Here is a 22,504-nt window from a genome sequence, read left to right on the forward strand (position 1 = left end):
GCTGAGACTAATGAGGAGAGTCCCGGGACCCGTTTGTGGTTATTTTGACAAATTGAAGCTGTAGTTGTTTATTCTTTTACTCCTCACACATTACAATCTATCACTTCTCTTATTGTAACACAGATGATTTGGAGCTTTAGTTTTTCTGCTTTCGGGGGCCAAATTATAATATTGAGCGCTGTAACCGCATATCCTGGGAGTGAAGTAAGTGGTCACTGACTCATGGCAAATCTATTAGTGCAGGAATGATGGCGGTGCTGAAAAATCTGACAAAACAATTGGTTAATTTTACAAATGATATTTTAGAGTCAGATGGCCCCTCTGGGCAACCAAAATATAGGCCTCGGTAAAACGTCATGAAAGTTCATGAGACTCTGATGCCTTTGGTCAACCGGACAGCCGCCCACATTTTTTAGTACGACGCTAACATCTCAGGTTTCGCCGTAGCCCGAGCCGAGCAACAGCCTGAGACCACCCTTCAATTAATCTTACCCTTGTAGCAGCTTATAATTTGCCATTACAAAAGCCATTAAACCTAGGGGCCTGATTCAGAGCTCTTGGGGCTGCTTGGGAGGAGGGGATTGGGATCGGACAGGCCTCCAGTTGGCCCCTTGGACCCCGGACGAGCCCCCTTCTAGAAAACAGACAGGTACTTAAAAACAGGGTGAAAAGATCAGCTTGAAGAAAAACAAGGATGATTAATGGGGAAAAATGAGGGGCCTTTAGGTCGCTTTCATCTGGGTCTGATTCAGGTCTTCAGTGAGCCATTAACCCACAGGACAACTGTCTACCACCGACGTGAGAAATGAAGTCCCCCGCACCAGTTCAGACAAATGTTTGAACCGCTGCAGAAAATTGGGACTGGGTGGGACTCACGGTTGTGTTTGCTCCATAACCCACTGATCTCATCTGTGATTTAGTAAGCAGATGCAGGTAAACGTTACAGTGACGTCCTCATGGATGCACAAATGTTTGAACCTTTATTCAAGCTCCAAGGACGCCATGTCAGTGAAATTGTATGGAGCGCAGAGCAAGGCCATGTCAAGCACCCTGGAGCAACTGCGGCGCATGTGAGAGTCGTATCTCAGCTCGTTATTATTCAGGTCAGGATCAAGTCAAGTGCCATCGCTTCAAAACCAGCAAAATACTTTGAAAATCGGCTGATTGAGAGACATAATTTTTGTAAGTACACTCTCAAAACAACATAAATTCATAATTGGTACATGTGAACATTTGTGTGTAACACCTCGCAGGTGCTCTTGGAAGCTGCTGATGCCCGTTTACACCCTGGTCACGGTACGTCTCTGTCTCAAGTTTAACAAACAATTCACCACTTCAGGGTCCAAGTGTGGAGAGCTTTTAACAACAGGCAGGCTCGTGCCAGAAGTTCTGTGAATGAAACTGGGCTGAAGTCAGTTTTTTAGCCATTGACCTTTTACACTAACATGATAGTTGTGTGTTTTTGTTTCACTGTCAAGCAATTTGTTTTTGCAAACTGTGATTTAGGCACATTTCCGTTGACTGATTTGCAGAGAATAAACTAGCAAAGCGTATTTTCACCAGAAGGTGGCGGTGTAGGCAACAGTACAGATGGCTGTTATGAAGTAGAAGAAGAAGAGCTCTGCTGGTGAAAAGACAGAGAGACGCTGGCAGTGGAAACGGTCACGTGACTGCAGGAGTGTTTTTGCGTATTTACGAGCCAAAACCCACTCCAAGCAAGCATAAAAACTTCTCAAGGGGCCTCTTAGAAATACTCTCTTACCATCAACCTTTTGTGATGCAATTCTGTAAAATTCTCAACAAAATTCTTCACTAAATTTCAGCCATGGGGCGCTATGGGATTGCTGCACCGAGGGTGAAGATTAGCTGCTATGAAAGGCTGTTAAAGACAAAAGTGTTCCAAGAAATAAGTATTTTTAGGATTTTATGATGTAAGCAGACATTTAGATTACGTCTACTAATTAAAGCTGCGACAAAAAGCTCATAAATGAATTTTGTTTCAGAGCATATGTTCCTTACAAGTTTTCTCCATGCGAGAAACGCTCAGGTTAAAGTTCGGAATTGTTTTCACAATTAATATGGTGGGCAATAACCCTCCATGCAGGTCAAACGAATGTTCTACTTCCTCTATCTTTGTTATGACTATCATTACATGTTTAAGATAGGAAACCTTTTTTTTTTTTTTTTGACGTGGATGTTGCATCAGGCCTTGAACGGAGAAGAACTCGCATGTTGAGAAGCTGCAGCAAACATTCAGATTTTTCACAACGTCGGATGAAGTTTCCTGTGTTTTCACTTTTGATTTAAGCACTAGCAATTACGCTGACACGCTGCCTGCAAAGGTGGGTATAAATAATAAGCCGCTGGATGGGAAGGCTGGAGCGCGGTACGGTTCGTGGCAAGTACAAAGCCCACACCTGGCCCTGGAGTGAAATCAAATCTATCCTGAACTCTGTCTCTCCTCTCATTTTGCTCCGGCAGTTTTCCGTGAGCAAGGTTCTGGGTCAGGAGTCAGGAGGAGTCATTCGAGTTCAGGTCACACGCAGACAGTTTCACACAATAATGTGTTTCAAAGCTGTTGCATCACTGGGAAAAATGTACCACATATACAGATAAAATGTCCACAAGCGCTCCCCGCTCTAACGCTGAGCTTAACCGACGGAACAAATAGCTGAAAACTACCAGTTTTCACACGGGACCTTGTGAATAATTTACAGTTACAAAGGCTTCACTAATAATGCACAGTAATCACTGGCCATTAAACCACTTTCTATGGATTAACACTCACTAAATCCACTCCAAGTATGTGTGGTTTTTAAGGAGATCAATAAACCAATTCTTCTTGGTTATGTTTTCCTTGTGGGCAACAATCAGTTCAGTACTGATTAAATCAGGGTAAATTATCTCCCTGGGATTTATCTAGCCTAAATTGAGTTTCTTTCACCCTCCTGGCCACGGGAGAGCGGGCAGCGCCTGCTGGGAGAGAGAAATAATCATTCATTAACCTCTGACCTGGAGGGAGTGTCAATTGAGTCACCCGACTGTGCTTTTTTCCCCCACGCCCCCCCCCCCCCCCCAAGCGCCCAGCCAAAGCAAATTGACAATTTACACGCTGCAGCCAAAACTTTATTAACCTGCGCCGTGGTCACTTGATCAGCTGCTCATATCTAAATTACATGTGTTCAGAGGGGAAATTGTGCCTGTTTTCTCCTGGTTCTCTGGGGCTGTGGAAACGAACCTACGAGGCAAACGCTGGGCGAGTGCAGGGACTTCATGTGAAAATATAACTTGAGCTTAATTTATGGAGTGTGACGAGCTCAAAGGGATGGAAGTGTACATCATCTCGCCCGTCTTTTTGCTTTCTAGCTGTCTGTCTTTTTTCAGGTGCTGACCCAGTGTGGGCTCCTCAGCCTCAGGAGGGCTTGATGGCTTCATATGGTCACAGTCATAGTGATAAATTACAAAAGGCCTTTTATTTTTTTCTGTTCACTCACATGGATCTCTTCATATGCAGGCAGGCATCTGATTTTTTTTTTTTTTTTTTTTTTTTTAGGTTTTCTGTGCTTCAGGTGTACAAATCCCTCTCGGTGTGTTTTGTCGAACTGAACGCCAGTGGTGTTTCCATCGAGGTACAAGAAAAGGTTGATGGAAACAGCAAAAAACAAAACAAAACACAACACAAATACTCCTAAAATGTGTGAAAACGTGCAAAATAGGAGATTCTTTTTGAATAAGCTCTGACGTAGTGAATCTTTAACCCATTAGCTCACAGATATTTCAAAACCTGGTCTTTATCTCCAGACAGCAGCAACATGGCCGGAACTAGCCGGCACCGCAGAACCGTCACAAGCTGCCCTACGGAGAGGAATTCCTCGAAACCTCCCTCCATCTTTAACCAGTAAATGACCGAGACGTCGTCTTCTCCTGCTCCTGTGTTCCAGCCATGCCCAACATTTCCTATAGCGCCATCTCCTGACAAACAGAAATATGCATCTTGTAGCCAATTCTCTTGGCAATTAACTGGACCAGTGAAAGAATAACTGAACCTCGACTTCACGGCCAAAACACACTCAGAGAAGCAAGAACATTCCACTGATTATTCATCCCCTTAATAAGAGTGACCAGTTTCTGAATTGACCCGCCAACCTAAGCGATGTTAACACCATTTTACTGACCTGTAGAGAAAACCCACACACCAGTAATCATGGCGCATGAATCAGAAGTAGAAAAACAGACATATTAGGTATTTTCTTGGACTTTAAAGGCATTACCTCGGGTATTGATTGTGTTGTCAATGGTGGTCTCAAGATTTGAGTCATAACAGTGTTTCCGTCCTTCCACGGTAGCAATAAACACAACCAAGTTGCCCCAAGATCTTTGCCTCTGACATTATTAGGCGCTACAAATGTGTGAGACTCAACATGCTGTAAAAACAAACCAAATGTCAGCACTGTTGCCCAAGCGCCTCGGCTGTAGCCAACAGCACATGTAATGAAATCTTGGAAGGGTCTGTTAGTACGCTGCTGACCTTTTATACATTTATTGTTCTCCTGACATTTCTCTGAGATGGAGGAGGTGAAAAAAAAGAATGAGGTGCTGAAGCGGGAATCAGGATTTTCAACTTCCATCTTCTCCTTCGCAGTGGAGAATGATTTTCATCGATCCGCATTCTTGGACTTTGCGAGAGTCGAAGTCTGTGATTGCCAATACTAACTAACCCGCTGCTGCACACGCAACATTGCTTTTATAAGCTTGTGAGGCATTAATATTAGTGGAAGGTGAAAATGGAAGTTTGCCCATTGGTCCGTTTGATTTTTTTTCCCCCCTTGGAACAAAAAAGGGAACATCAAATTGTCTGTTTTTTTTTTCTTTCCAGGTGATACAGTCCCCGACAGCTGAAAATATGCAACAGAAATAAATATTTAAACCAAGCAGAGTAATGAAGTGAAATCTTGGCTTCCTACTTCCTAAACTACCTTCCATGATGCAAGGAAGCACATAGAGGGGAAATATTTCAAATATTCTGTATCTTGAATCAATTTCTTTCTTTAGTTTGCTTCCAGATCAAAGTTTGATTTTATTTTTTTTTAAATTCTCTTACTGTAAGAACCCGTCCACCAGCGCAATCAAGAGAGACGGGAAAACAGCTGCTTAATAATTCAGCAGGCTGAGATTAAAAAGTAAATTCGCTGGTCGGCGTTATTAAAAGGCTGTGTAATTACTTCAGAATTCTGTGTCACCACTTCAGTGAGAGACGATTAATTTGGTTAGAGCATCCTCACGCGTAATTACAGAGGATGAACGAGCCAAAGAGAGAGGAAGTCCCTGCTACCAGATAACTGCCTCTGTCACAGGGACAGAGAAGGAACCACGACTGACGACATAAATCCTTTATTGTTTAAAAATTAGTTTTGCGTTTTATGAATATTGTGGAATGACCCAGCAGTCACAGCCCCTATGACCCCGCTGACACTGCATATTTTTTTAATGTATTTTTCTTTTCTTTTTTTCTATGGAACGGACCACGGCCGGGTGATGATGTTCCAAACGTAAACAAACATGAGCCGCAGGTTCACGGCAAAAGGGTTGCCCTCCTTTCACAGTCTGATGCAGCCTTCATCATTTCAGGTGCTTGTTGATTTAAAATAAATATATTAAATGAAGAGAAAGGCAGTTTTATACAGGCTTTTGTTGTTGTTGTTGTTGTTGTTGTTGTTTTTATAGCATGTTTCTGTCTCATACAGAAGCTGAGCAGTAAAGTTTACAGTACACAGATTTTTTTTGATTCAAAATTGATTAAAAGCATTCAGAGGCTGTTGCTATCAAAGTTCTTTTTATGAATTAGTAGCAGTAGAGTCCAGCAGGGATGATGATTTCCGAAGGCCGGCCCAGAAGTTAGCATTGTCTTGGGATCGTTTTTGAATTATTGCAGAAAATAAAGTCTCTGGCAAGCAAAAGTTGAGGAGACTTATACGTTTTCTTCAGCGAGATAAACATCTTGAATGATTTTTGAATCTTAAGACTATAATCATCAGACTGTAACTGAACTGCAGACTTACCACTTACCTCCACGTCTTCTGTGTTTGGCATGATGACGTTTAATGTCCCTGACAACCTCTGCAGCCTCGTTTAGTCACATGTCATCAAGTGCACCACTGACAGATGCTACAGTTGTTTCGACTGGTGCGAACCTGTGACCTTACTGCAGGCAAACCCACTCCAAAATCCTGTTGACTTCAAGACGATGGGACTTTTCAACAATTTCAATGTTTTTTAGAGTTTTTGGAACTGTCAGTTGAGATTAGTAAGTCACAGTACATTCAGGTGATGTACGCTGCGGGTTCAGATCCGATTTAAAGAGAGAGAGATGAACTTCTTCAACTCACAGAGGAAGACGAGGTTGCAGAGACAGACAGAGCAGAGGAAGCAACGCATGCCATTAGTCCTTTACCGTCACACATCAACAAAGCTGACAGCTATTTCAAGATATGAGGGCAATCGGCCACAGGAACACGTATCAATAAAGAATGCTAGCTGGATACCAGCTGGTGAGGATAATCACTTTCTGCAGAATCTGTGAGCTGATCGGAAGTGAATCGTTCAGGTCGGCCGCCTTCCTATAGCTTGACCCCGTCAAGTCAACAATGTATGTGTGCATCCATACTGGGACTGGACCCCTTCCCTCTGCAGGCACTCCATCACAAAACACAGGGAGTTGCTACCAGATGGTTAAACAAACACATCGCCCAACTGCCCATAACTCATATCCACTTAGCACCCACTTGTCAGCGTGTCTCTCACTCGTTGACTACCTCTCCCGTCTTTGCAGAGGAGCGGCGAGAGGAAAGAACGAGAGGAGGGGAAAAAAATAATGTGGGAATAATGAGAATCAGCAAGAAATTCCTTGGGGGTGTGTTTAATTTTAATCACCAAGACTATCCATCCTCAGTAGCTCCCCTCGCTCCCTCCTGACCGTAGGTGTATAGAAATGAAGGGGAGTAGCGAGCACTGGGAGTGACAGCACGTGTAAAGGTCAGGCAGACAAAGTCCAAATGTGATGTTTGACTTTGGCTTTTTTGAGAGCTCTCGGGGAGGCTCCCAGGACTTAGGCCAGGGGTTAAGAGTTTGTAGGTCGACAGGTCATGCAATTTTCCCTTTTCCCTTGGCCTCATCCCTGCGCTTAAACCCTCAACAGTGTACTTGAGAGGGTAATTTATTACCCTGAGCACTGTCCAGCTTGGACAACTTGTTTGGAGCAGAGAACTAAGCCTCACATCTTGACTCTCTTTGCGCCAGACTCTTGTTTTTTCATCTCATCTTACGTAGCATTATCTGAAGAACACTTATTGCAGATTTAAGTTGCCTTGTTTCTTATCACACATTTAACTTAACGCCGCTAAAATTCCTTCTCTCGATTCTTTCCTGTTTGCTTAACCTCTCTATCATGTCACAATGCATCGCTCTCGTTGTAACTGTATTTTTAGAGTTATTATGAGCCTTAACTATTTAATTTATTCTATCAGTGTCTTGTCTTTTCTAACTTGTTTTGTTAATGAGACAACAGATGCTTTCCCCTCTGTGTTGATAGCACAGCTGTTTAGCTTGGGTGAAAAGGTGAAGATTATCTTGGACACATGATTGTCAGAGGCATGTCTAATCGACATGCATGGCACCGATGTCCAAATGTCGGCCCGCTGATGACAGCCAAACTGCATTTGGCCCCTGGAATGCACAGAGGCTGTTCTCATACATCTGAACATCAAACGGCGCTCAGGTCTGTCAATCTAAGAGCTCTGGATGTGGGATTTATTGCCGTTCGCAGGCCAAAAGAGCCGAAGAGGCAAAAGCAAAACCAGATTTTCTCTCCCATATCAGTTTCGTCTCTGTCAGTCAAGCTTCCATTAGAAGAACAGGAGAGGAGGTGCTAAATTGTTGGTTCAGATTAACTTGCTAGACGTTGCTTGCCTAGCTTCAGTCATAATAGATTGTAAACTACAACGTCACATTGAACAATATAACCAGTACAACCAAGTGGTCGCATTTTGCACATTTAAACCTAATGCAACACATCCTCATTAGCCCCTCTTGTACCCTCTGTCCATGGCGGGAATATTGTGCCATTGTTTCAGACAGAAAGGGAGAACAGAACATTCTGGCACCGAGCCAGCAGCTGAAGTAGCTGAAGTAGTCACAGCGCCAAAATCGACATCTGTGGAAAAGGGACAGCTCACTCTAGACACACAACGCTGTGTTCTGCAAATGTAGAATGCTGGAACACTATAAAATCCCATGCTGGGGCGACATTATGCACATGTTGTTTGGTTTTGCGTAAACAAGTTGACGGCCGGGTCATTTTTATGGTGGGATTATGAAATCTTGGTGTAAAAGAGTCTTTTGGCAAGAAGCTCATCACTGGCTTTTCCCCCCATTTTTACATAAAAATAGTTCCAGCTGGTCTGTGGTGAAAATTTGCAAATGCCAGTCAAATTCTTCTGTGCAGCCGCTGCCCTCTCTATTCTTCCTCTTCTTCAATAAATCAAGAAGCTTCTAACAAGGCTGAAAGCATTAGAAGAGAAGTATCTGTTGACAATTGCTTACATTTGCAAGCCATTTGGAGGCTGGATTTATTGATCATGCAAATGGCTCCTCCAGGATCACGTTGCACTTATCAGAAATCATCTGCACTTTTGCGTCATTAAACTTTATCCGGACTTGTGACACAAACATGACTTCTCAACTGCAGGGCAGGCGAGACAACAAAGTTAGTTGCTGGTGAAAACGAACGACACACTGCCAAATATGGAGAAGAAAAAGAGAAAGAGAGCGGGCCAAAAGCTGAGGACACGAGTCAGGCTCGTCATCTTCCAGCTTTGATAAAGACGAGGTTCTCACGGAGCAGGATGGAACCAAGTGGAGTTCAATTTATCTCTGTTAGTGCTCCGAAAACCTCCCTATCCCTGCTTAGATAGACCTGCCAATGTGCCATGATATCATCCCCCTGGCGTGCAGTGATTGATGCATCCTGGCTGCCAGCTCTATGCAGGAGGCGGGGGAGCGGGAATAGGTGGGAAAGGGGTAAATTTTCCACAGATAGAGACAATGAAATGTGAACACAGCCCAGCGAGGGGTCGGTTCAGAGCGCGAGCCAGTTCGCTGCATACCTGCCGCATTGTGAATGTGGTGTTTGGTCCCAGCAGCTCCCTGCAGTCGGTCAGTTTTGATGTTTCGAAGGCGTTCACAAGCTTAGGATAGCGGTGATGATCTTGCTAGCAGTGGTTTGATGGAGACACAACGGGGGGAAAGGGCCCGGCTCTGATTATGTACGTCCACTCCATCTTCCCTCCGAGTTCTGTTATATATCAAAGCTGTGGGAAGGAGGGAGGGAGTCGAGAGATGGAAGTGGTTATTGTGAGTGGAAGAGTAAGTGTTTCACAGATAGTCGTGGAGACGTGCTGAGACGAACACAACGGGGCGCCGCCGTCCTCTTGTCAGCAGGCCAACTTAGTTCTGGTGGTTTAACAGCTCTATCATGCACTTTCTAAAATAATAATTCATCGTGTCTGAAGGGAGTTATGTGGAAATGTAGCAACCTTGAAATTGTTTCCAAGTGTTTAGATATTTACTGAGACATAACACATCTGGATATGCTAATGCAATATTTGTATCTCTTTAAGTTATTATTATAAATGTGGGTGCATGAAAAGCTACTAAACATCAACCATGGAAGAGCCTCTGCCTATGGAAGGGTGCAGCACGAGCCATGGAAGAATCCATTAAATGAGGGCGTAGATCCGTTTAACGTCACAAAAAACAGCACTGTTCAAAGTGTAGTTTGACTGAGTCACCTTGACAGACACTCCACAACTGCCCCTCTTTGTCCCTCCGTGCCTGCAAATGCCGCAGGCCACAGGGGTTATGTTTTGGGGTCGTCCATCCACGCTTCCCCCCATCCCATTGTTGTTTTTTGCAATATCTCTGGAGCACCTTGAGGACTTTTCCCCGGAATTAGCAACAAACATCCACTGGGACTCAGGGGTGACCTGAGAAAAAAACAACAAAAAAAAAGATTTTAGTGATCAAAGGTCAAGGTCACTGTGACAGACACACGCTGCAGATGCATGCAACCGCGATGCGGTATTTTCTGTTTTCTGCACGCACACACAACTCCCCCCCCAGTCATGGATTGCCAGTTCACCCTACAGGGATGTGCTGCTCGTTGCTCCTCCCTCTGCTCCCACCATCACACTTCTGTTCTATAGGGATACTTGGGCATGGGGGGACCATGCTACTCCCCCTCGGTCCACCGAGCCTGACATTATGTAATTTAGACTCCATAGACTACTTTAGGGTTCAGGTCCTGAGCTCTACTTGTTTTGTTTTTGGCAGCAAACAGACTTAGGTCGGGGAAAAGGTTGCATATCTTCTTTGCACGAATAGCAATTCATAATTGCCTCTTTCTTTAAAACATATTTTGCCAATTAATACGGTATAAGCTTCACTCCTCGGTGACAGATTTGCAGCTCCCCATCAACGTGACTTTTTAATGGCATGTTTCCCAAAGGTGGTCATTATAACCTCAGAATCAATATCATTTAAAAATAAACATCCACGCTGACACAAAGTCAATGATCCCTGACTGAACATGTAAATAAGTAAACACAACCTGGAGCTTTTCTACTCAGTATTGACAAGTTCACTATTAACTGGAGCTGGTTTTCCGTTCTCTTCATTAAAGGATTACAGAGAATTTGAAGCACTTTATTTAAAGCTTAAACGTACCTCTCGTTTGCGGACAACCGATTATCCCGATGTTCTCGTGCTATCATTAGAATGGGTGAACTCGCAGCGGGGGCGCGATGCCCATGTACAAACATGATAATATCCGTGTGTATTTACAGTGCATTTAACGTTGACGCCCCAGAGCCACTTGTGCCGTGCCTCTCAAGTCCAGTTCAGACCACAGATCCACAATCTGACCTGACAGTTGCAGTGAAAGTTGCAGCAGCGTTTACTGGCCCGTCTCATCGTGACTCAAACCAGCTTTGGCCGTTGCCTGAAACTCAGCCTGTCTGGTTGCATTGTAAAAGGATTGTCATTGATAAACCAAACACTGTCTTGTGCAATTGCAGCGGTACGTACTAATAGGTGTCAGAACCTTGCAGACCGGTGCATTGGAAGAAGCTGCAAGTTTCAACCAGAAAAAAGTGAAATATATTTCTATACTGTATATACTGGGTGCTCAGAAGTAGCAGCCAAGTCAAGTCAGTTTTATTTGTATGGCACCAAATCCCAACAAGGCTGCACGGTGACTGGTTGTTTGTCTCTGTTTGTTGGCCCTGCGATGGACTGGCGTCCTGTCCAGGGTGAACCCCGCCTCTCGCCCGTAGACGCTGGGATAGGCTCCAGCCCCTCCGCGACTCTTAATAGAAAGGAACAAGCGAAAGACGATGAATGAATGAATGAAATCCCAACAAAAGTTCTCTCATGACACTCTACAAGTCGAGCAGGTCCAGCACCACACTCCCTCAATGAATCTGCGCCCAACAGTTCTCCATGAGCAAGCACATCCTGCAACAGCTGTGACCAAAACCTTCCTTTTACCAGGCAGGAACGTCGAGCAGCTCCAGCCCACAAAAGTATCCATTCTCAGAAGACAGTTAGCCATGAAATATGTTTCTTTGCCCACAGTAGATTCATGACAGTCCACTGAAAGTGTTAGGAGTATTTTGTATACTCGAGTTTCGACTTGTTTCATCCTAAATGTTCATCATAACTTCATGCAAACAAAGTGGGTTTTTTTTGTTTGTTTGTTTGTTTGTTTTTTTTTGGGGGGGGGGCTACAGAATGCAGACAGAGCAAACCAGGTAGCTTGAAGCTAACAGCGATCCTCTTGACTGCTATTCCTGTTACAAACTCTCAAGCCTGCCGTCCAGTATAATCCATGTGTCCTTTAACCAGCCATAATCTAGAATCTAAACTAAACAACAAACAATCTGTAACACTTCAGGTCGCCACCGCCTACGAGCAGCTTGTCATGGCAGCGTTGAACCGCCAGGACCCATCATTGTTTTAACACATCAAAAACACATCTTTTTAAGCAGTGAATTTGCTGTCGCTGTTGTCAGGGGCACACAAGGCAGTGCCAGATAGGTTGTGTGTTTCTATGCGATCAGGTTGCATCAGAACTCGCAGCAGCAGCAGCAGCAGCAGCAGCAGCAGCAGCGGCCTTCTTTCACCATCTCTTCTCGAACAACCACAGCTGACGAAAGTATGAACGATCAGTTAGCATTTAAATACACACGAAATGTGCTGAGTGTGAGGAGCGGAATGAGTTTTGCGCCTCCGTGCGCATTTAATATGTTTACTGCGTGCATTAATTAAACGTAGGTCTGTGTTTCTGTGCGTGAGTTGTGTTGACATGCACAACATTTCTACACGCGTGTCGGAGGGAGGGTGTCCGCCGCTACACAATCAGTATCGGCTCCTGCTCCTTTTCACTGTGGTCCGGCAAGTGAGACTGAACATGAGGCGCAGGGAATTGAGGTGCATTGATCTGTCCTCTGCAGAGTCTCCCTGGACTGGTGAAATCATTAACCTCGCTGGCACAGACACAGGAAGCGACAACAGAGTATCTTTGAGAGGTTAATTAAAACTAAAAGCACATGGGGAAAGTATTCACCCAGGAATGGTGCACTGACTTCCAAATGAGCTCTCTCCTGCAGCTTAGTGGATTTATTTGCTGTAGGCACACAATAAAATATAAGGTGAACTTCATCTCTGTGTCTTGATGATGAAGTGGTCTGGCGGAATCTACTAAACCCTCCGTTCTCAGAACCAGTTTCCGCAGTGTGAACCGATTTGGCCAAAACCTGAAGCCAAACATCGGCAGTGTGGCAAAAGTACTTGCAGAGACGCTGGAGATACCTCCAGTAGACACACGACCGGTTCAGCTCACTGGAACCCGTCTCTTCTACTCTGTGACGGGTCTGATTTGACCACTCTTCAGGTGAAAAGGTAATACTTTTTGAGTCATTAGTGATTGTTTGTAGTAAAGGTATTAAAATAATTTGGGAAATTTACTGCATATTTACGGGTGCGAGGAATGAGCCCGACTCAGGAGAGGACTGCCAGGCCAATGAGCGTTGCCATCTCTTTCCCACTCTTTGCTGGCAGCCGCCAGAGTTGTGGTTCTGAGTACTTTGGCAGCTGTTTATGCATCTGCAGACAGATTTTGTCATCATAACATGTTGATATTTCAGCGTTGTGTTGATTATTAGCGTTTGGCGATATTTCGTCATCTTCGGGGGGCTGCGTGTGTTTACTGTAACTGTTGTGGGAGTGTTGACATCTTGAGCGTCTGTGGAACTGCAGGAAGGCCCAAAACAAATTGTACTACGGGAACTATAAAAGTATATCTAATCATATTTTGTCCTAAATATTAAAGACGTCAAGGCGGCACGGTGGTGCAGTGGTCAGCACTGTGGCCTCACAGCAAGAAGGTTCCAGGTTCCAGTCCCAGCTCAGGCATGGGATCTTTCTTTGTGGAGTCTCCATGTTCTCCCTGTTCCTGCATGGGTTGTCTCTGGTACTCCAGCGTCCTCCCACAGTCCAAAGACATGCATTTGGGGACGAGGTTAATTGGATTCTTTAAATCGACCGTAGGTGTGAATCTATGTGTTGGCCCTACGATGGACTGGCGACCTGTCCAGGGTGAACCCCGCCTCTTGCCTGTAGCCGCTGGGATAGGCTCCACCCACCCACGACCCTTAACAGGAATAAGGGGAAGAAAATGGATGGATGGATTAAAGATGTCTAGTTGTGATCAAAATGAAGTTTAAAGGTTAGTAATGAGTCAGGAAGGGTGAGAAGGCCAACGTTGCAACATCGTCTACTCAGGTAGTTTGTTTGATTTCCAGTTCTATTCAATAGTTTCATGCTGCATATTATCATGGAAAACTACTTAAATTCCAACTGAATTAAATTTGATCCATTTTTAGTGGCGCCGCAGCAGCGTCAGGTGACCGCAACTCTACTTCAGCATGTCTGAAGCCCACGTTAATCTGTAGTTCTGCTCTCTGTGACTTGGCTCACCAACTAAACACCTAAATGTTCATGTCCACACAACATGAGATTTTAGCTGTTTGTTTTTTTAAATTTTTAAACGACAAATTCAACCCGGCGAGACATTTTATTGATGTCGATCGACGCCTGGTGCCTTCTGAATAAATGTAAAATATCGCAGAGGTTTTGTTTTTATAACAGGAGAGGACAGACTGGATTATCCACCTGTACCTTTGATTAAACCTGCGGTAACTTTTAACTCGTGATGCTCTGCTCCCGCTGGTAAGTAACAAACACGGTTACCTTACCTTCCACGCGTAAAGACATCCTCCCTCTCATTCGGAAGGCCTCGTGCCCCCTCAGCTCCCAGTAAGTGTGACAGCTTCAACACACACACACACACACACACACACACACACACACACAAAATGACTGATTTCTAAAAGTCAATAAGATGTCAGATCGGCACATACAATGAAGTCTGACTCACCATCAATAGAGGACAAGTTGTGGAGAATTTCATCTTCCCAGTGACACAAAGTGATGTGAACGTTCGGCTGGACGCGGTCGACAGAGTTCCTGCCTGAATTCATGCATTCTTTATGAATTTGTTATTGAAAAGTCTCATTATGTTCATCGAAGATATATTGGGACCAGCGTTTCTTTGCCCCGATATTGCGCGCAGTACAAGAGACCTTATTTAAGAAGGCACTCCATTGGATTACATCCTCACACAGAAATGAGTTGTTTTATTAGCTCGCCGTGGTTGTTTACAGCGTAAACAGGTTAGGTGTTTGCAATTGTGTGGAAATGTGATGTGGATCAGCTTGATAGGCCTGTTGAGTGGTGTTATTGCAGGCTTCAGGTCCCTGGGAACACTCAGGGAAATGATGCTCCGCCTGTCAGCGCTACAAAGCCCCTCAGCCGCTGGATCCATGGGTAATTACAGAAACTCTGCTGACTCAGGACACACACACACACACACACACACACACACACACACACACACAGGCAAACACGTATGAACACAGAAAGACAAGAGTATCACAATCCCTCACGCGTGTCACAGATCCTGATACTGTTTGGATCTCTATACGTCCATCTGTCTCATTCTTGTTGAGGGACTTCATTCAAATCTCGCGCAAACACAAATATATAAACCTCCACTGGGACTCACAGATGAACGAGAAACATTTTTGAAGGTCATCGTCACCTCACACACCTGCAATATCCGTCTCAGTCTCTTGACATCTCAAGGAATGTCTGGGAAGATGGCGCATACATCCAGGTAGACTCAAAGACGCACCGAAATTTAAAAAGGAAAGATTACCCCCCCCCCCCATTTTCTCTGCAATAAATGTCTAAATGAATGCGAAATAAAACAAAATGCTCATTGTTTTTTTTTTTGCAACTAACAGCATCCAGACTCAGCAGTCCGTTAGCGAAGTCGCTTCCTAATCCGTTTCTCTGGTGCGCTTAAAGGGAGTTTACGGGGAATGTGAGTTTATTGGAAATGTGAGTTTACGGAGAATGGGGTGTCACCTTGATTTTTACAACTTTGATACTTTATTTTCAACGTTTTCAAGTGCAGGAACACTTTGACCCTCTCTCTCTCTCTCACACACACACACACACACACACACACACAGTTAAATCCCTGCCAAGACAAATTGAATCCCTCTTACAGGCAGCACATACAGAAAAGGTTCCAGTCTGAAAACATTGAGTGATCCCTACAAATGATCCTGCGACCCCTGTTTGTGTCCCGACCCCCCAGGTTGAGAACCTCTCCTCTTGAGTGTCGGTTCACTCTGGAAAATGATTGCCTTCTCTCTCTCTCTCTCTCTCCCCCCCCCCCCCCCTTCGGATTGACTCCGCCCACTAACGCGGGCTTAGACAATAACCGCGATTCCTGGTCCCTCACCGGTTCCACATCTGAGAAAATCACTTTCTGGAAAACACAAAATTTCTCCAGAGATGAAACATCTTCCATGGCATCACCCCCCCCCCCCCCCCCCATGGGACCTGGTGATGTTTTAGCGAGATGAAGTATTTCCCAGGTTTATTAGCCTCTGGAAATTGGCTTCAGTGGGAGGCAGAAAAACAAATCATTTGAATACGTACCCGGGTGTCCTAATGTTCATTTCAATGCTGTCACTTAGAGGGGGGGAGGGAGGAGGCACGGGCCCGGCGCTTTGTGCCGCTGACAGGATTGGCTTTGTGCGTGATGAATGGGGCTGTCACGGACGCTGACAGGTTTGTGTTCAATACATGTGGATGTACAATACACTCTCCATCCAGTGACAAGCTGGGAGGCTTTTTTTTTTGTGTGCCGATAATCTCCATATCGTTTCATCTCCGGCTGCTTTATGGCGGATGTGGTCACCGAGGGGGTGTGCCATGGCCACTGCACACAGACGGTCGACCCTCGGGAAGCAAAAGTGGGACACAATATTGAGTGATGTGTTCAAGTTTTGCCCCCCCACCCCCACCCCCATCCTTTTCTGTTGCTTTCCAAGTCATACAAAGTCTTTGGGAAATTGAGTTTCTACATTTAGAAATATTTCCGAGACCCTTGTTGACAGTGGATGCTGGAGGAGTTGATCAGAGGCAATTGATAGTATAGGCACCTTAAATGATTCAGTTGAAAATGTTCACAAACTAAATATTTTACACACAGATACTAAACAGAAAAAGTGCCTGGCTAACCTTGAATCAAGTATGAGGCAAATCTTAAAGATAATCCCAGCCGGAATAAAAATGTCCCCAAATTAAAATTTGAATCCACAACATGTTAATGTGCCATCACATATTATATATGTTCCTTTTATTCTATCGAACTTCATACCCTCGTGATTAATTGCATATTTTTCTATTATGTGTCATGTATGTTAACGTACCATTATTGTAACTAAGCGTGTTGTGTGTAACCTGCCAAGGAACTGAAAATGAAAAATTAGCTGAAGCTAAGTTTGGTAAAATGCATCAAATGCAAAATATGTATGGTTATTAATGTACACGGTAACTTAGAAATAAATATTTTAAAAAATGTATCAGCATTTCTCACTTTTATATTCTGGTAATATTTGCCAACTGCAGGATGATTCGAGTTGTTAGTCTTCATAACCTCCTAGTTTTACAACCCGTTATAAATGTTAAACATGTACTTCCTATTGCGCAACAGTGGTTTTCCAGTATTTTCCAGGAAAGATATTAAATACTACCACTGATCAGAGTCTCACACTGATCAAACCTTACACTAAAAGTCCTCCGGCATCCATATTAATGGTTTTGTTTTGACCATTTTATACAACACACAATGTTTCGTGTTTACTGTTACAAATCAGTGTTGCGAAATCAGGATTTGTATCATTTTTTTGTCTTTTCTGCTGTTAAGGTCTGGTTCGGTTTAGGCACAGAAACATTTGGTGAGAGTTTGGAAAGTCCACTGGCTCAAATAAGCACTTTTGTCAAGGGGAAAATCATGGTTGCTTGCTGGAAAGAGGTGATCTCCCAACACAACGTCAATCAAACCAACAGTCTTTGACTTTTTCTCTTGGAATGCCAAAACTGAAACTTCATCGCGAGCCACAGATCAAAAGAAAATTGCATAGTGAATGCAAAATACTACTGAGATCCCAAATGAAATATTTTATGAAGATTTTCTTTTTCCTTTAGCCGTGATTACTAAGGCCACTAAAAGAAGCGTCACTTTAATATGAATATAAGGAATTTTGGGTATAAAAATAGGGAGGACACTCAAAGCCAGGGGTCTTAAAGACATAATAGTTGGGGGCCACTGATTGTCCAGTCTTGCCACAAGTGGTTGCCTCCTAGTAGTCCAACAGCAACAAAGAAATGTCTACTTCCCGCATGAAAACAAACTGGCTTTGAAAGAGACGAATTAGCAGGTTGATGAGCGACAGAAATAAGAACAAACACCAACTGATAATGTTGGTTTCGGACAAAGAACTCTCACCAAATGCGGCGACATTTTAGAATTATATGAACGAACAAAAAGAGATTACATTAAGTTCTGTGGAAAGCTAAAACGAAAACATTAGCATAGAACGAACCCTGCAAGATAACGTCAGCTTAGAACTAAGAACGAAATCAAAAGATGTTTTCAGATAAGAATAAACAAGAAATGTATTAGTTTAGAAGTAAGAATGAACTACAAAATAAACCATCAAAAGAAAGTACACCAGAAAATAAAATTAGTTTGCCATCCATTTTCTATGCCGGTTATTTGTGAAGGGTCGTGGGGGGGCTGAAGCCTAACCCAGCTGACAGAGTGGGCGAGAGGCAGGGTTCACCCTGGATGGTTCACCAGTCCGTCACAGGGCCATAGGGAGCAATTAGGGGCGCAGTATCTTGCTCAAGGATACTTGGACATGGTTACTAGGGGAGCCGAGGATCAAACCAGCAACCCTTAGGTTCCTAGATGGTCACTCTACCTCCGAGCCATGTGACCCAACATAACGTTAGCTTACAAAACACCAAAAGATAACGTTAGCTTAGAACGAACCGGCTCATACAACATCAGCGTAGAATTAAGAACGAAAACCAAGAGATTATGTCAGAAAAGAATAAACACTGAAAAATAATATTAGTTTAGAATTAAGAATAAACACAAAAATACAATGTTAGTTTAGAACTTAAAACAAAAACCAACAGATAACGTTAGCTTACTAAACACCAATAGATAACATTCTCATAGAACTAAGCACAAGAACTAAAATAAAACTTTAATTTTCCAAAGTTTTTCTTTCCACTGACGAGGTTCTACTCTTGTTTAGCACATGGCTCTCTTGAATACTAGATTTTTATGAGTCAATCACCAATACTCAGCAGTTTATTTCTTGAACGACATGACATTGCTCCACTGAGCAGACCACTGCTAGGGACACTGTAGCATTGGCCGACTAATTTTACATTAATAAAATCAATTTTAGTCATTACTTAGTGTCATATTGTTGAATGATTTAGTTGTTGGCTGTGTTTAGTGTGCAGAGTTCATTTTTTTAATAATCACAAGCTCGCCATACATCATCCCGTATTTATTATTTTCGAGACAAATGTAACTCTGATGATTTGAAATGATGGATTTGCCTACTTAAATGATCTTATTTACAATTTAGTTCGTCTGTAAATTTCATCATGAATCAAAGCTCATCATAGAGTCCAATGTCTATTTCGAGTGTGAATTAATAATAAATCGTGGGCTGACTTCTCTGCTGTTTGTCGCTCAGGAGGAAGACAGGGACCTCCGAGCTGGAGGTAAAACCGAAGAAGATCCCTCTCAGTTGAAGTCCTGATTCCAGCCAGGAAATGAAAAATAACCCTCTCACAAAACAAAAAAAGGCTCGACACTCCAGGGGACACAGGAGTTTTTCTCTGTGGATTCATTGCTCATGATTGCGATGCCGTGCGAGTTAACCCTAACATTTACAGACATGGGGACAGACTTATGGACAGATATCAGGCCAAGACCTTGCTAAGTGTTTTCACTCCCTTAATATTTATGCTTCCTTGAGGTTATATTTTTCCAGCACTTTTTTTCTTGTCTATTATAACATCTTGATGCCAAATAAAGACAAGCTATGAGGGACAGGAGACTAGCGCTGTCAGATTAAAAGCATTCTTAAAGAACCCAACATTCAGTGTTTCAGTTATTATTCCCTATTATTGTCATTATTATTTATTTTATGTGTTCGTACCATCATTTGTTTTAAAAGTCATTTGAACATGGCGTAAAACTAAAGTGTAATGTTGGGATGTAACTTGTTTGAATGCTCTCACGAGCGACAGGAAAGGATCCCAACTCGATCCATCATCAGACAAGCAGGCTTTATCTTCCAGCTATTGGTAAAAGGCTTGAGTATCCCAGGCATTTTGATATTTTAATATTTCAAAAATAAATCTCCCCCTAGAGCGACATCTCCAGTTTAAATCTCCAGCGAAGACTAGAAGGCAATAATAATGATTTAACTGCTGGCTGCAAACATCCAAACACGTTCCAGTGAGTGCTGCACTGCGCCCCAGCTGGGATACACTTAATAGCTTATATTTCACCTACACGGACACATTCATTATATCGCAAAGCGCATCCTAATCGGGCCAGCTAGGAGTGTGTTTGCCAATAATTCTCCCTGTTTGTTTTGCCCTGCTGAGCTGAGGTCTGGTCTCAGCATCAGAACCATTCATAATTCACATTAGGTTTTAATGATGGAGGTTGAATTTACCCTCAAGATGATTAAAGCTCTGGAAATTACAATTTCACAATGCTTTGCACTGCCGTCAAGAAATTAAATGAATGTAAAAAGAACAAAAATTTTAATTTCTGAGGCTCATTTTCCACTTATTTGTCAAACTCAAGCATAAAAGCACAAGCAAGTTAAAAAGCAGCAATCAAACTGTTGTTAATTTACTCGCTAAATGAACGCGTCTCCCTGAAACAAAGGCTTTTGTTCACCACAGAGTTCATTTTTTTGCAATAATTATAAATCCGAGAATAAATTCTCAGTGGCTTTTGGTCGAGGGAACCAATAAGAGAGTATATTTGTTAGTGTTTGGACTAAGCGTGAGTGCTATTCATTGAGAGTTTGAAGTACCTCCACAACTACTGTGAATTCTACAAAATACAAAAAAATAAAAATGAAAAATCTAAATATGAGTGGAGTGCGGGGCAACGTTTGCACACCGTGCTTCCCCCTTTAACCCTCCCTCCTAAATGGAAGATAACGCAACCTCAGTTCCAACGCTCCCGTGGGGATCAATCAGAGAGGACAAAAACAATGAGGCGGTTCACCCACACTCACATCGATAAAGAATTCGAAAAGGTCCGATTAAAGGTCAGATAAGACCATGCGTCTGGATCGCAGCACGTCGCAGCCCGAGGAGCCGCAATCCACCGACAGGCTCAAATAACCAGCAGAAATATGTTGAGGGCCAGAAACAACACCGAGAGTTGCAAACGCGTGTAAACACAGCAGGACAAAATATTTAAACTGTCCTGAGACTTTTCAATGAATTATGAAAAGACCTTATCGGAAAAATAAAAAAAATAAGAACTACTTCTCAGGAAGCAGAACCTTTTCCGCTCTCGTTGCGGTGCTGACTCAGGAGGCTGCAGCAAGAAGTTTTTTAAAACGGCAACGTACAACTCAGAACGAGTTACGACTACTGGAGGGGTTCCGAGCTGCACCACCAGCTCCAGCGTGGTTTAATTTGAGCTAACGGAGCGCCGTGATGTAATCTCTTCGATGAAAGACAGTTTGCTGCCTCCAAACAACCGAAAATAAGATGTCATGGAGGTGTACGTGCTGATATTCCTCACATTTGTATCTCATCTTGTTCCGCCTCTCAGCACCACGTACGCACGTACACTAAATATCGTTGGGCCTTGCCTTGCTATTACTCTCCTGTGACCTCCTCCGACCTCCTTTCTTCCCCCTTTTTCTTTTCTTTTTTCCACTTTTTTTTTTTTGCATTAATCCCACAGATCAGGTGGGTTTTGTCAACGTGTTAAACTTTAATACTTTGGATCATTTATCTTTACGGCCCAACCCAGGACTGTCAACGACCAGACGAGCTATTTCCTCATTTCGTTTGGGAGCAAAGCAGGAGAGAGCAAAAGTGGGGGGGGGGGATGGGGGATGGTGGGGTGAGTGGTGGTGATGGAGTTGAGTGGATGGTGGGGGGGGGGGGGGGGTATCTGCTCAGGACTTAATGAAATCCTCATGTCAGGAGGGAGAGGAAGACTTGGAGGGGTGAGGTCGGGGCGCCACACCATCTCTTCTCCAGAGAGAGAGCTTCTCTCACTCATTAATTTTTCTATATATATTTTTTTAATTTTTTTTTTTAAGGTTTCAAGGAGCGACTCGGGGATGTGGCCCTCATTACCTCTTGCATCAGGGACCCGCCGGGCGCCCCAGTGGTCAAGGATAGAATTGCAAGTGATTAATTTGTGGAGGGCTCCGCTGGAACGTGGTGCTCTCACACAAGACATTTGTCTTCATTTGCCAAGATATGACCAGTGACATGAGAAGATAGGTCTTCAGAGTCCTGAACGGACTCACAGCTCTTGTGTGTGTGTGTGTGTGTGTGTGTGTGTGTGTGTGTGTGTGTGTGTGTGTGTGTATACATATATATACATATATATGTGTGTGTGTATATATATACAGATATATATACACACACACATATGTGTATATATATATATATATATATATATATATATATATACATATATATACGTATATATATATATATATATAGTACATGAAATCTTAGCTCGGTTCATTTAGAGGCAAAAATGTGAAACTAATGCACAAATGGTGTAAACACTGTGCGTTTTGTTTCTTGAACTGAGGCAAGAGACACATCGGTCCAAAGTGCAACCATAAATACAACACTATTAACATTTATTCTGCGCGTCTGC

At 43.3% G+C, this 22,504-nt stretch overlaps 1 long non-coding RNA gene across 1 annotated transcript; it reads right to left on the reverse strand.

Moving 5' to 3' along the window:
• Nucleotides 1–14,454: 14,454 nt before the first annotated feature.
• Nucleotides 14,455–18,099, reverse strand: LOC147251491 (uncharacterized). The gene is made up of 3 exons (XR_015119073.1): nt 17,129–18,099; nt 16,186–16,488; nt 14,455–15,018 (listed from the first exon to the last, which is right to left on the reverse strand). It is a non-coding gene; the product is annotated as an uncharacterized LOC147251491 (long non-coding RNA).
• Nucleotides 18,100–22,504: the final 4,405 nt, after the last annotated feature.

The sequence above is a fragment of the Aulostomus chinensis genome, chromosome 13, assembly GCF_037954235.1.
Source record: "Aulostomus chinensis isolate RoL2024-O1b breed Wild chromosome 13, RoL_Achi_v1.0, whole genome shotgun sequence".
NCBI lineage: Eukaryota > Metazoa > Chordata > Actinopteri > Syngnathiformes > Aulostomidae > Aulostomus > Aulostomus chinensis.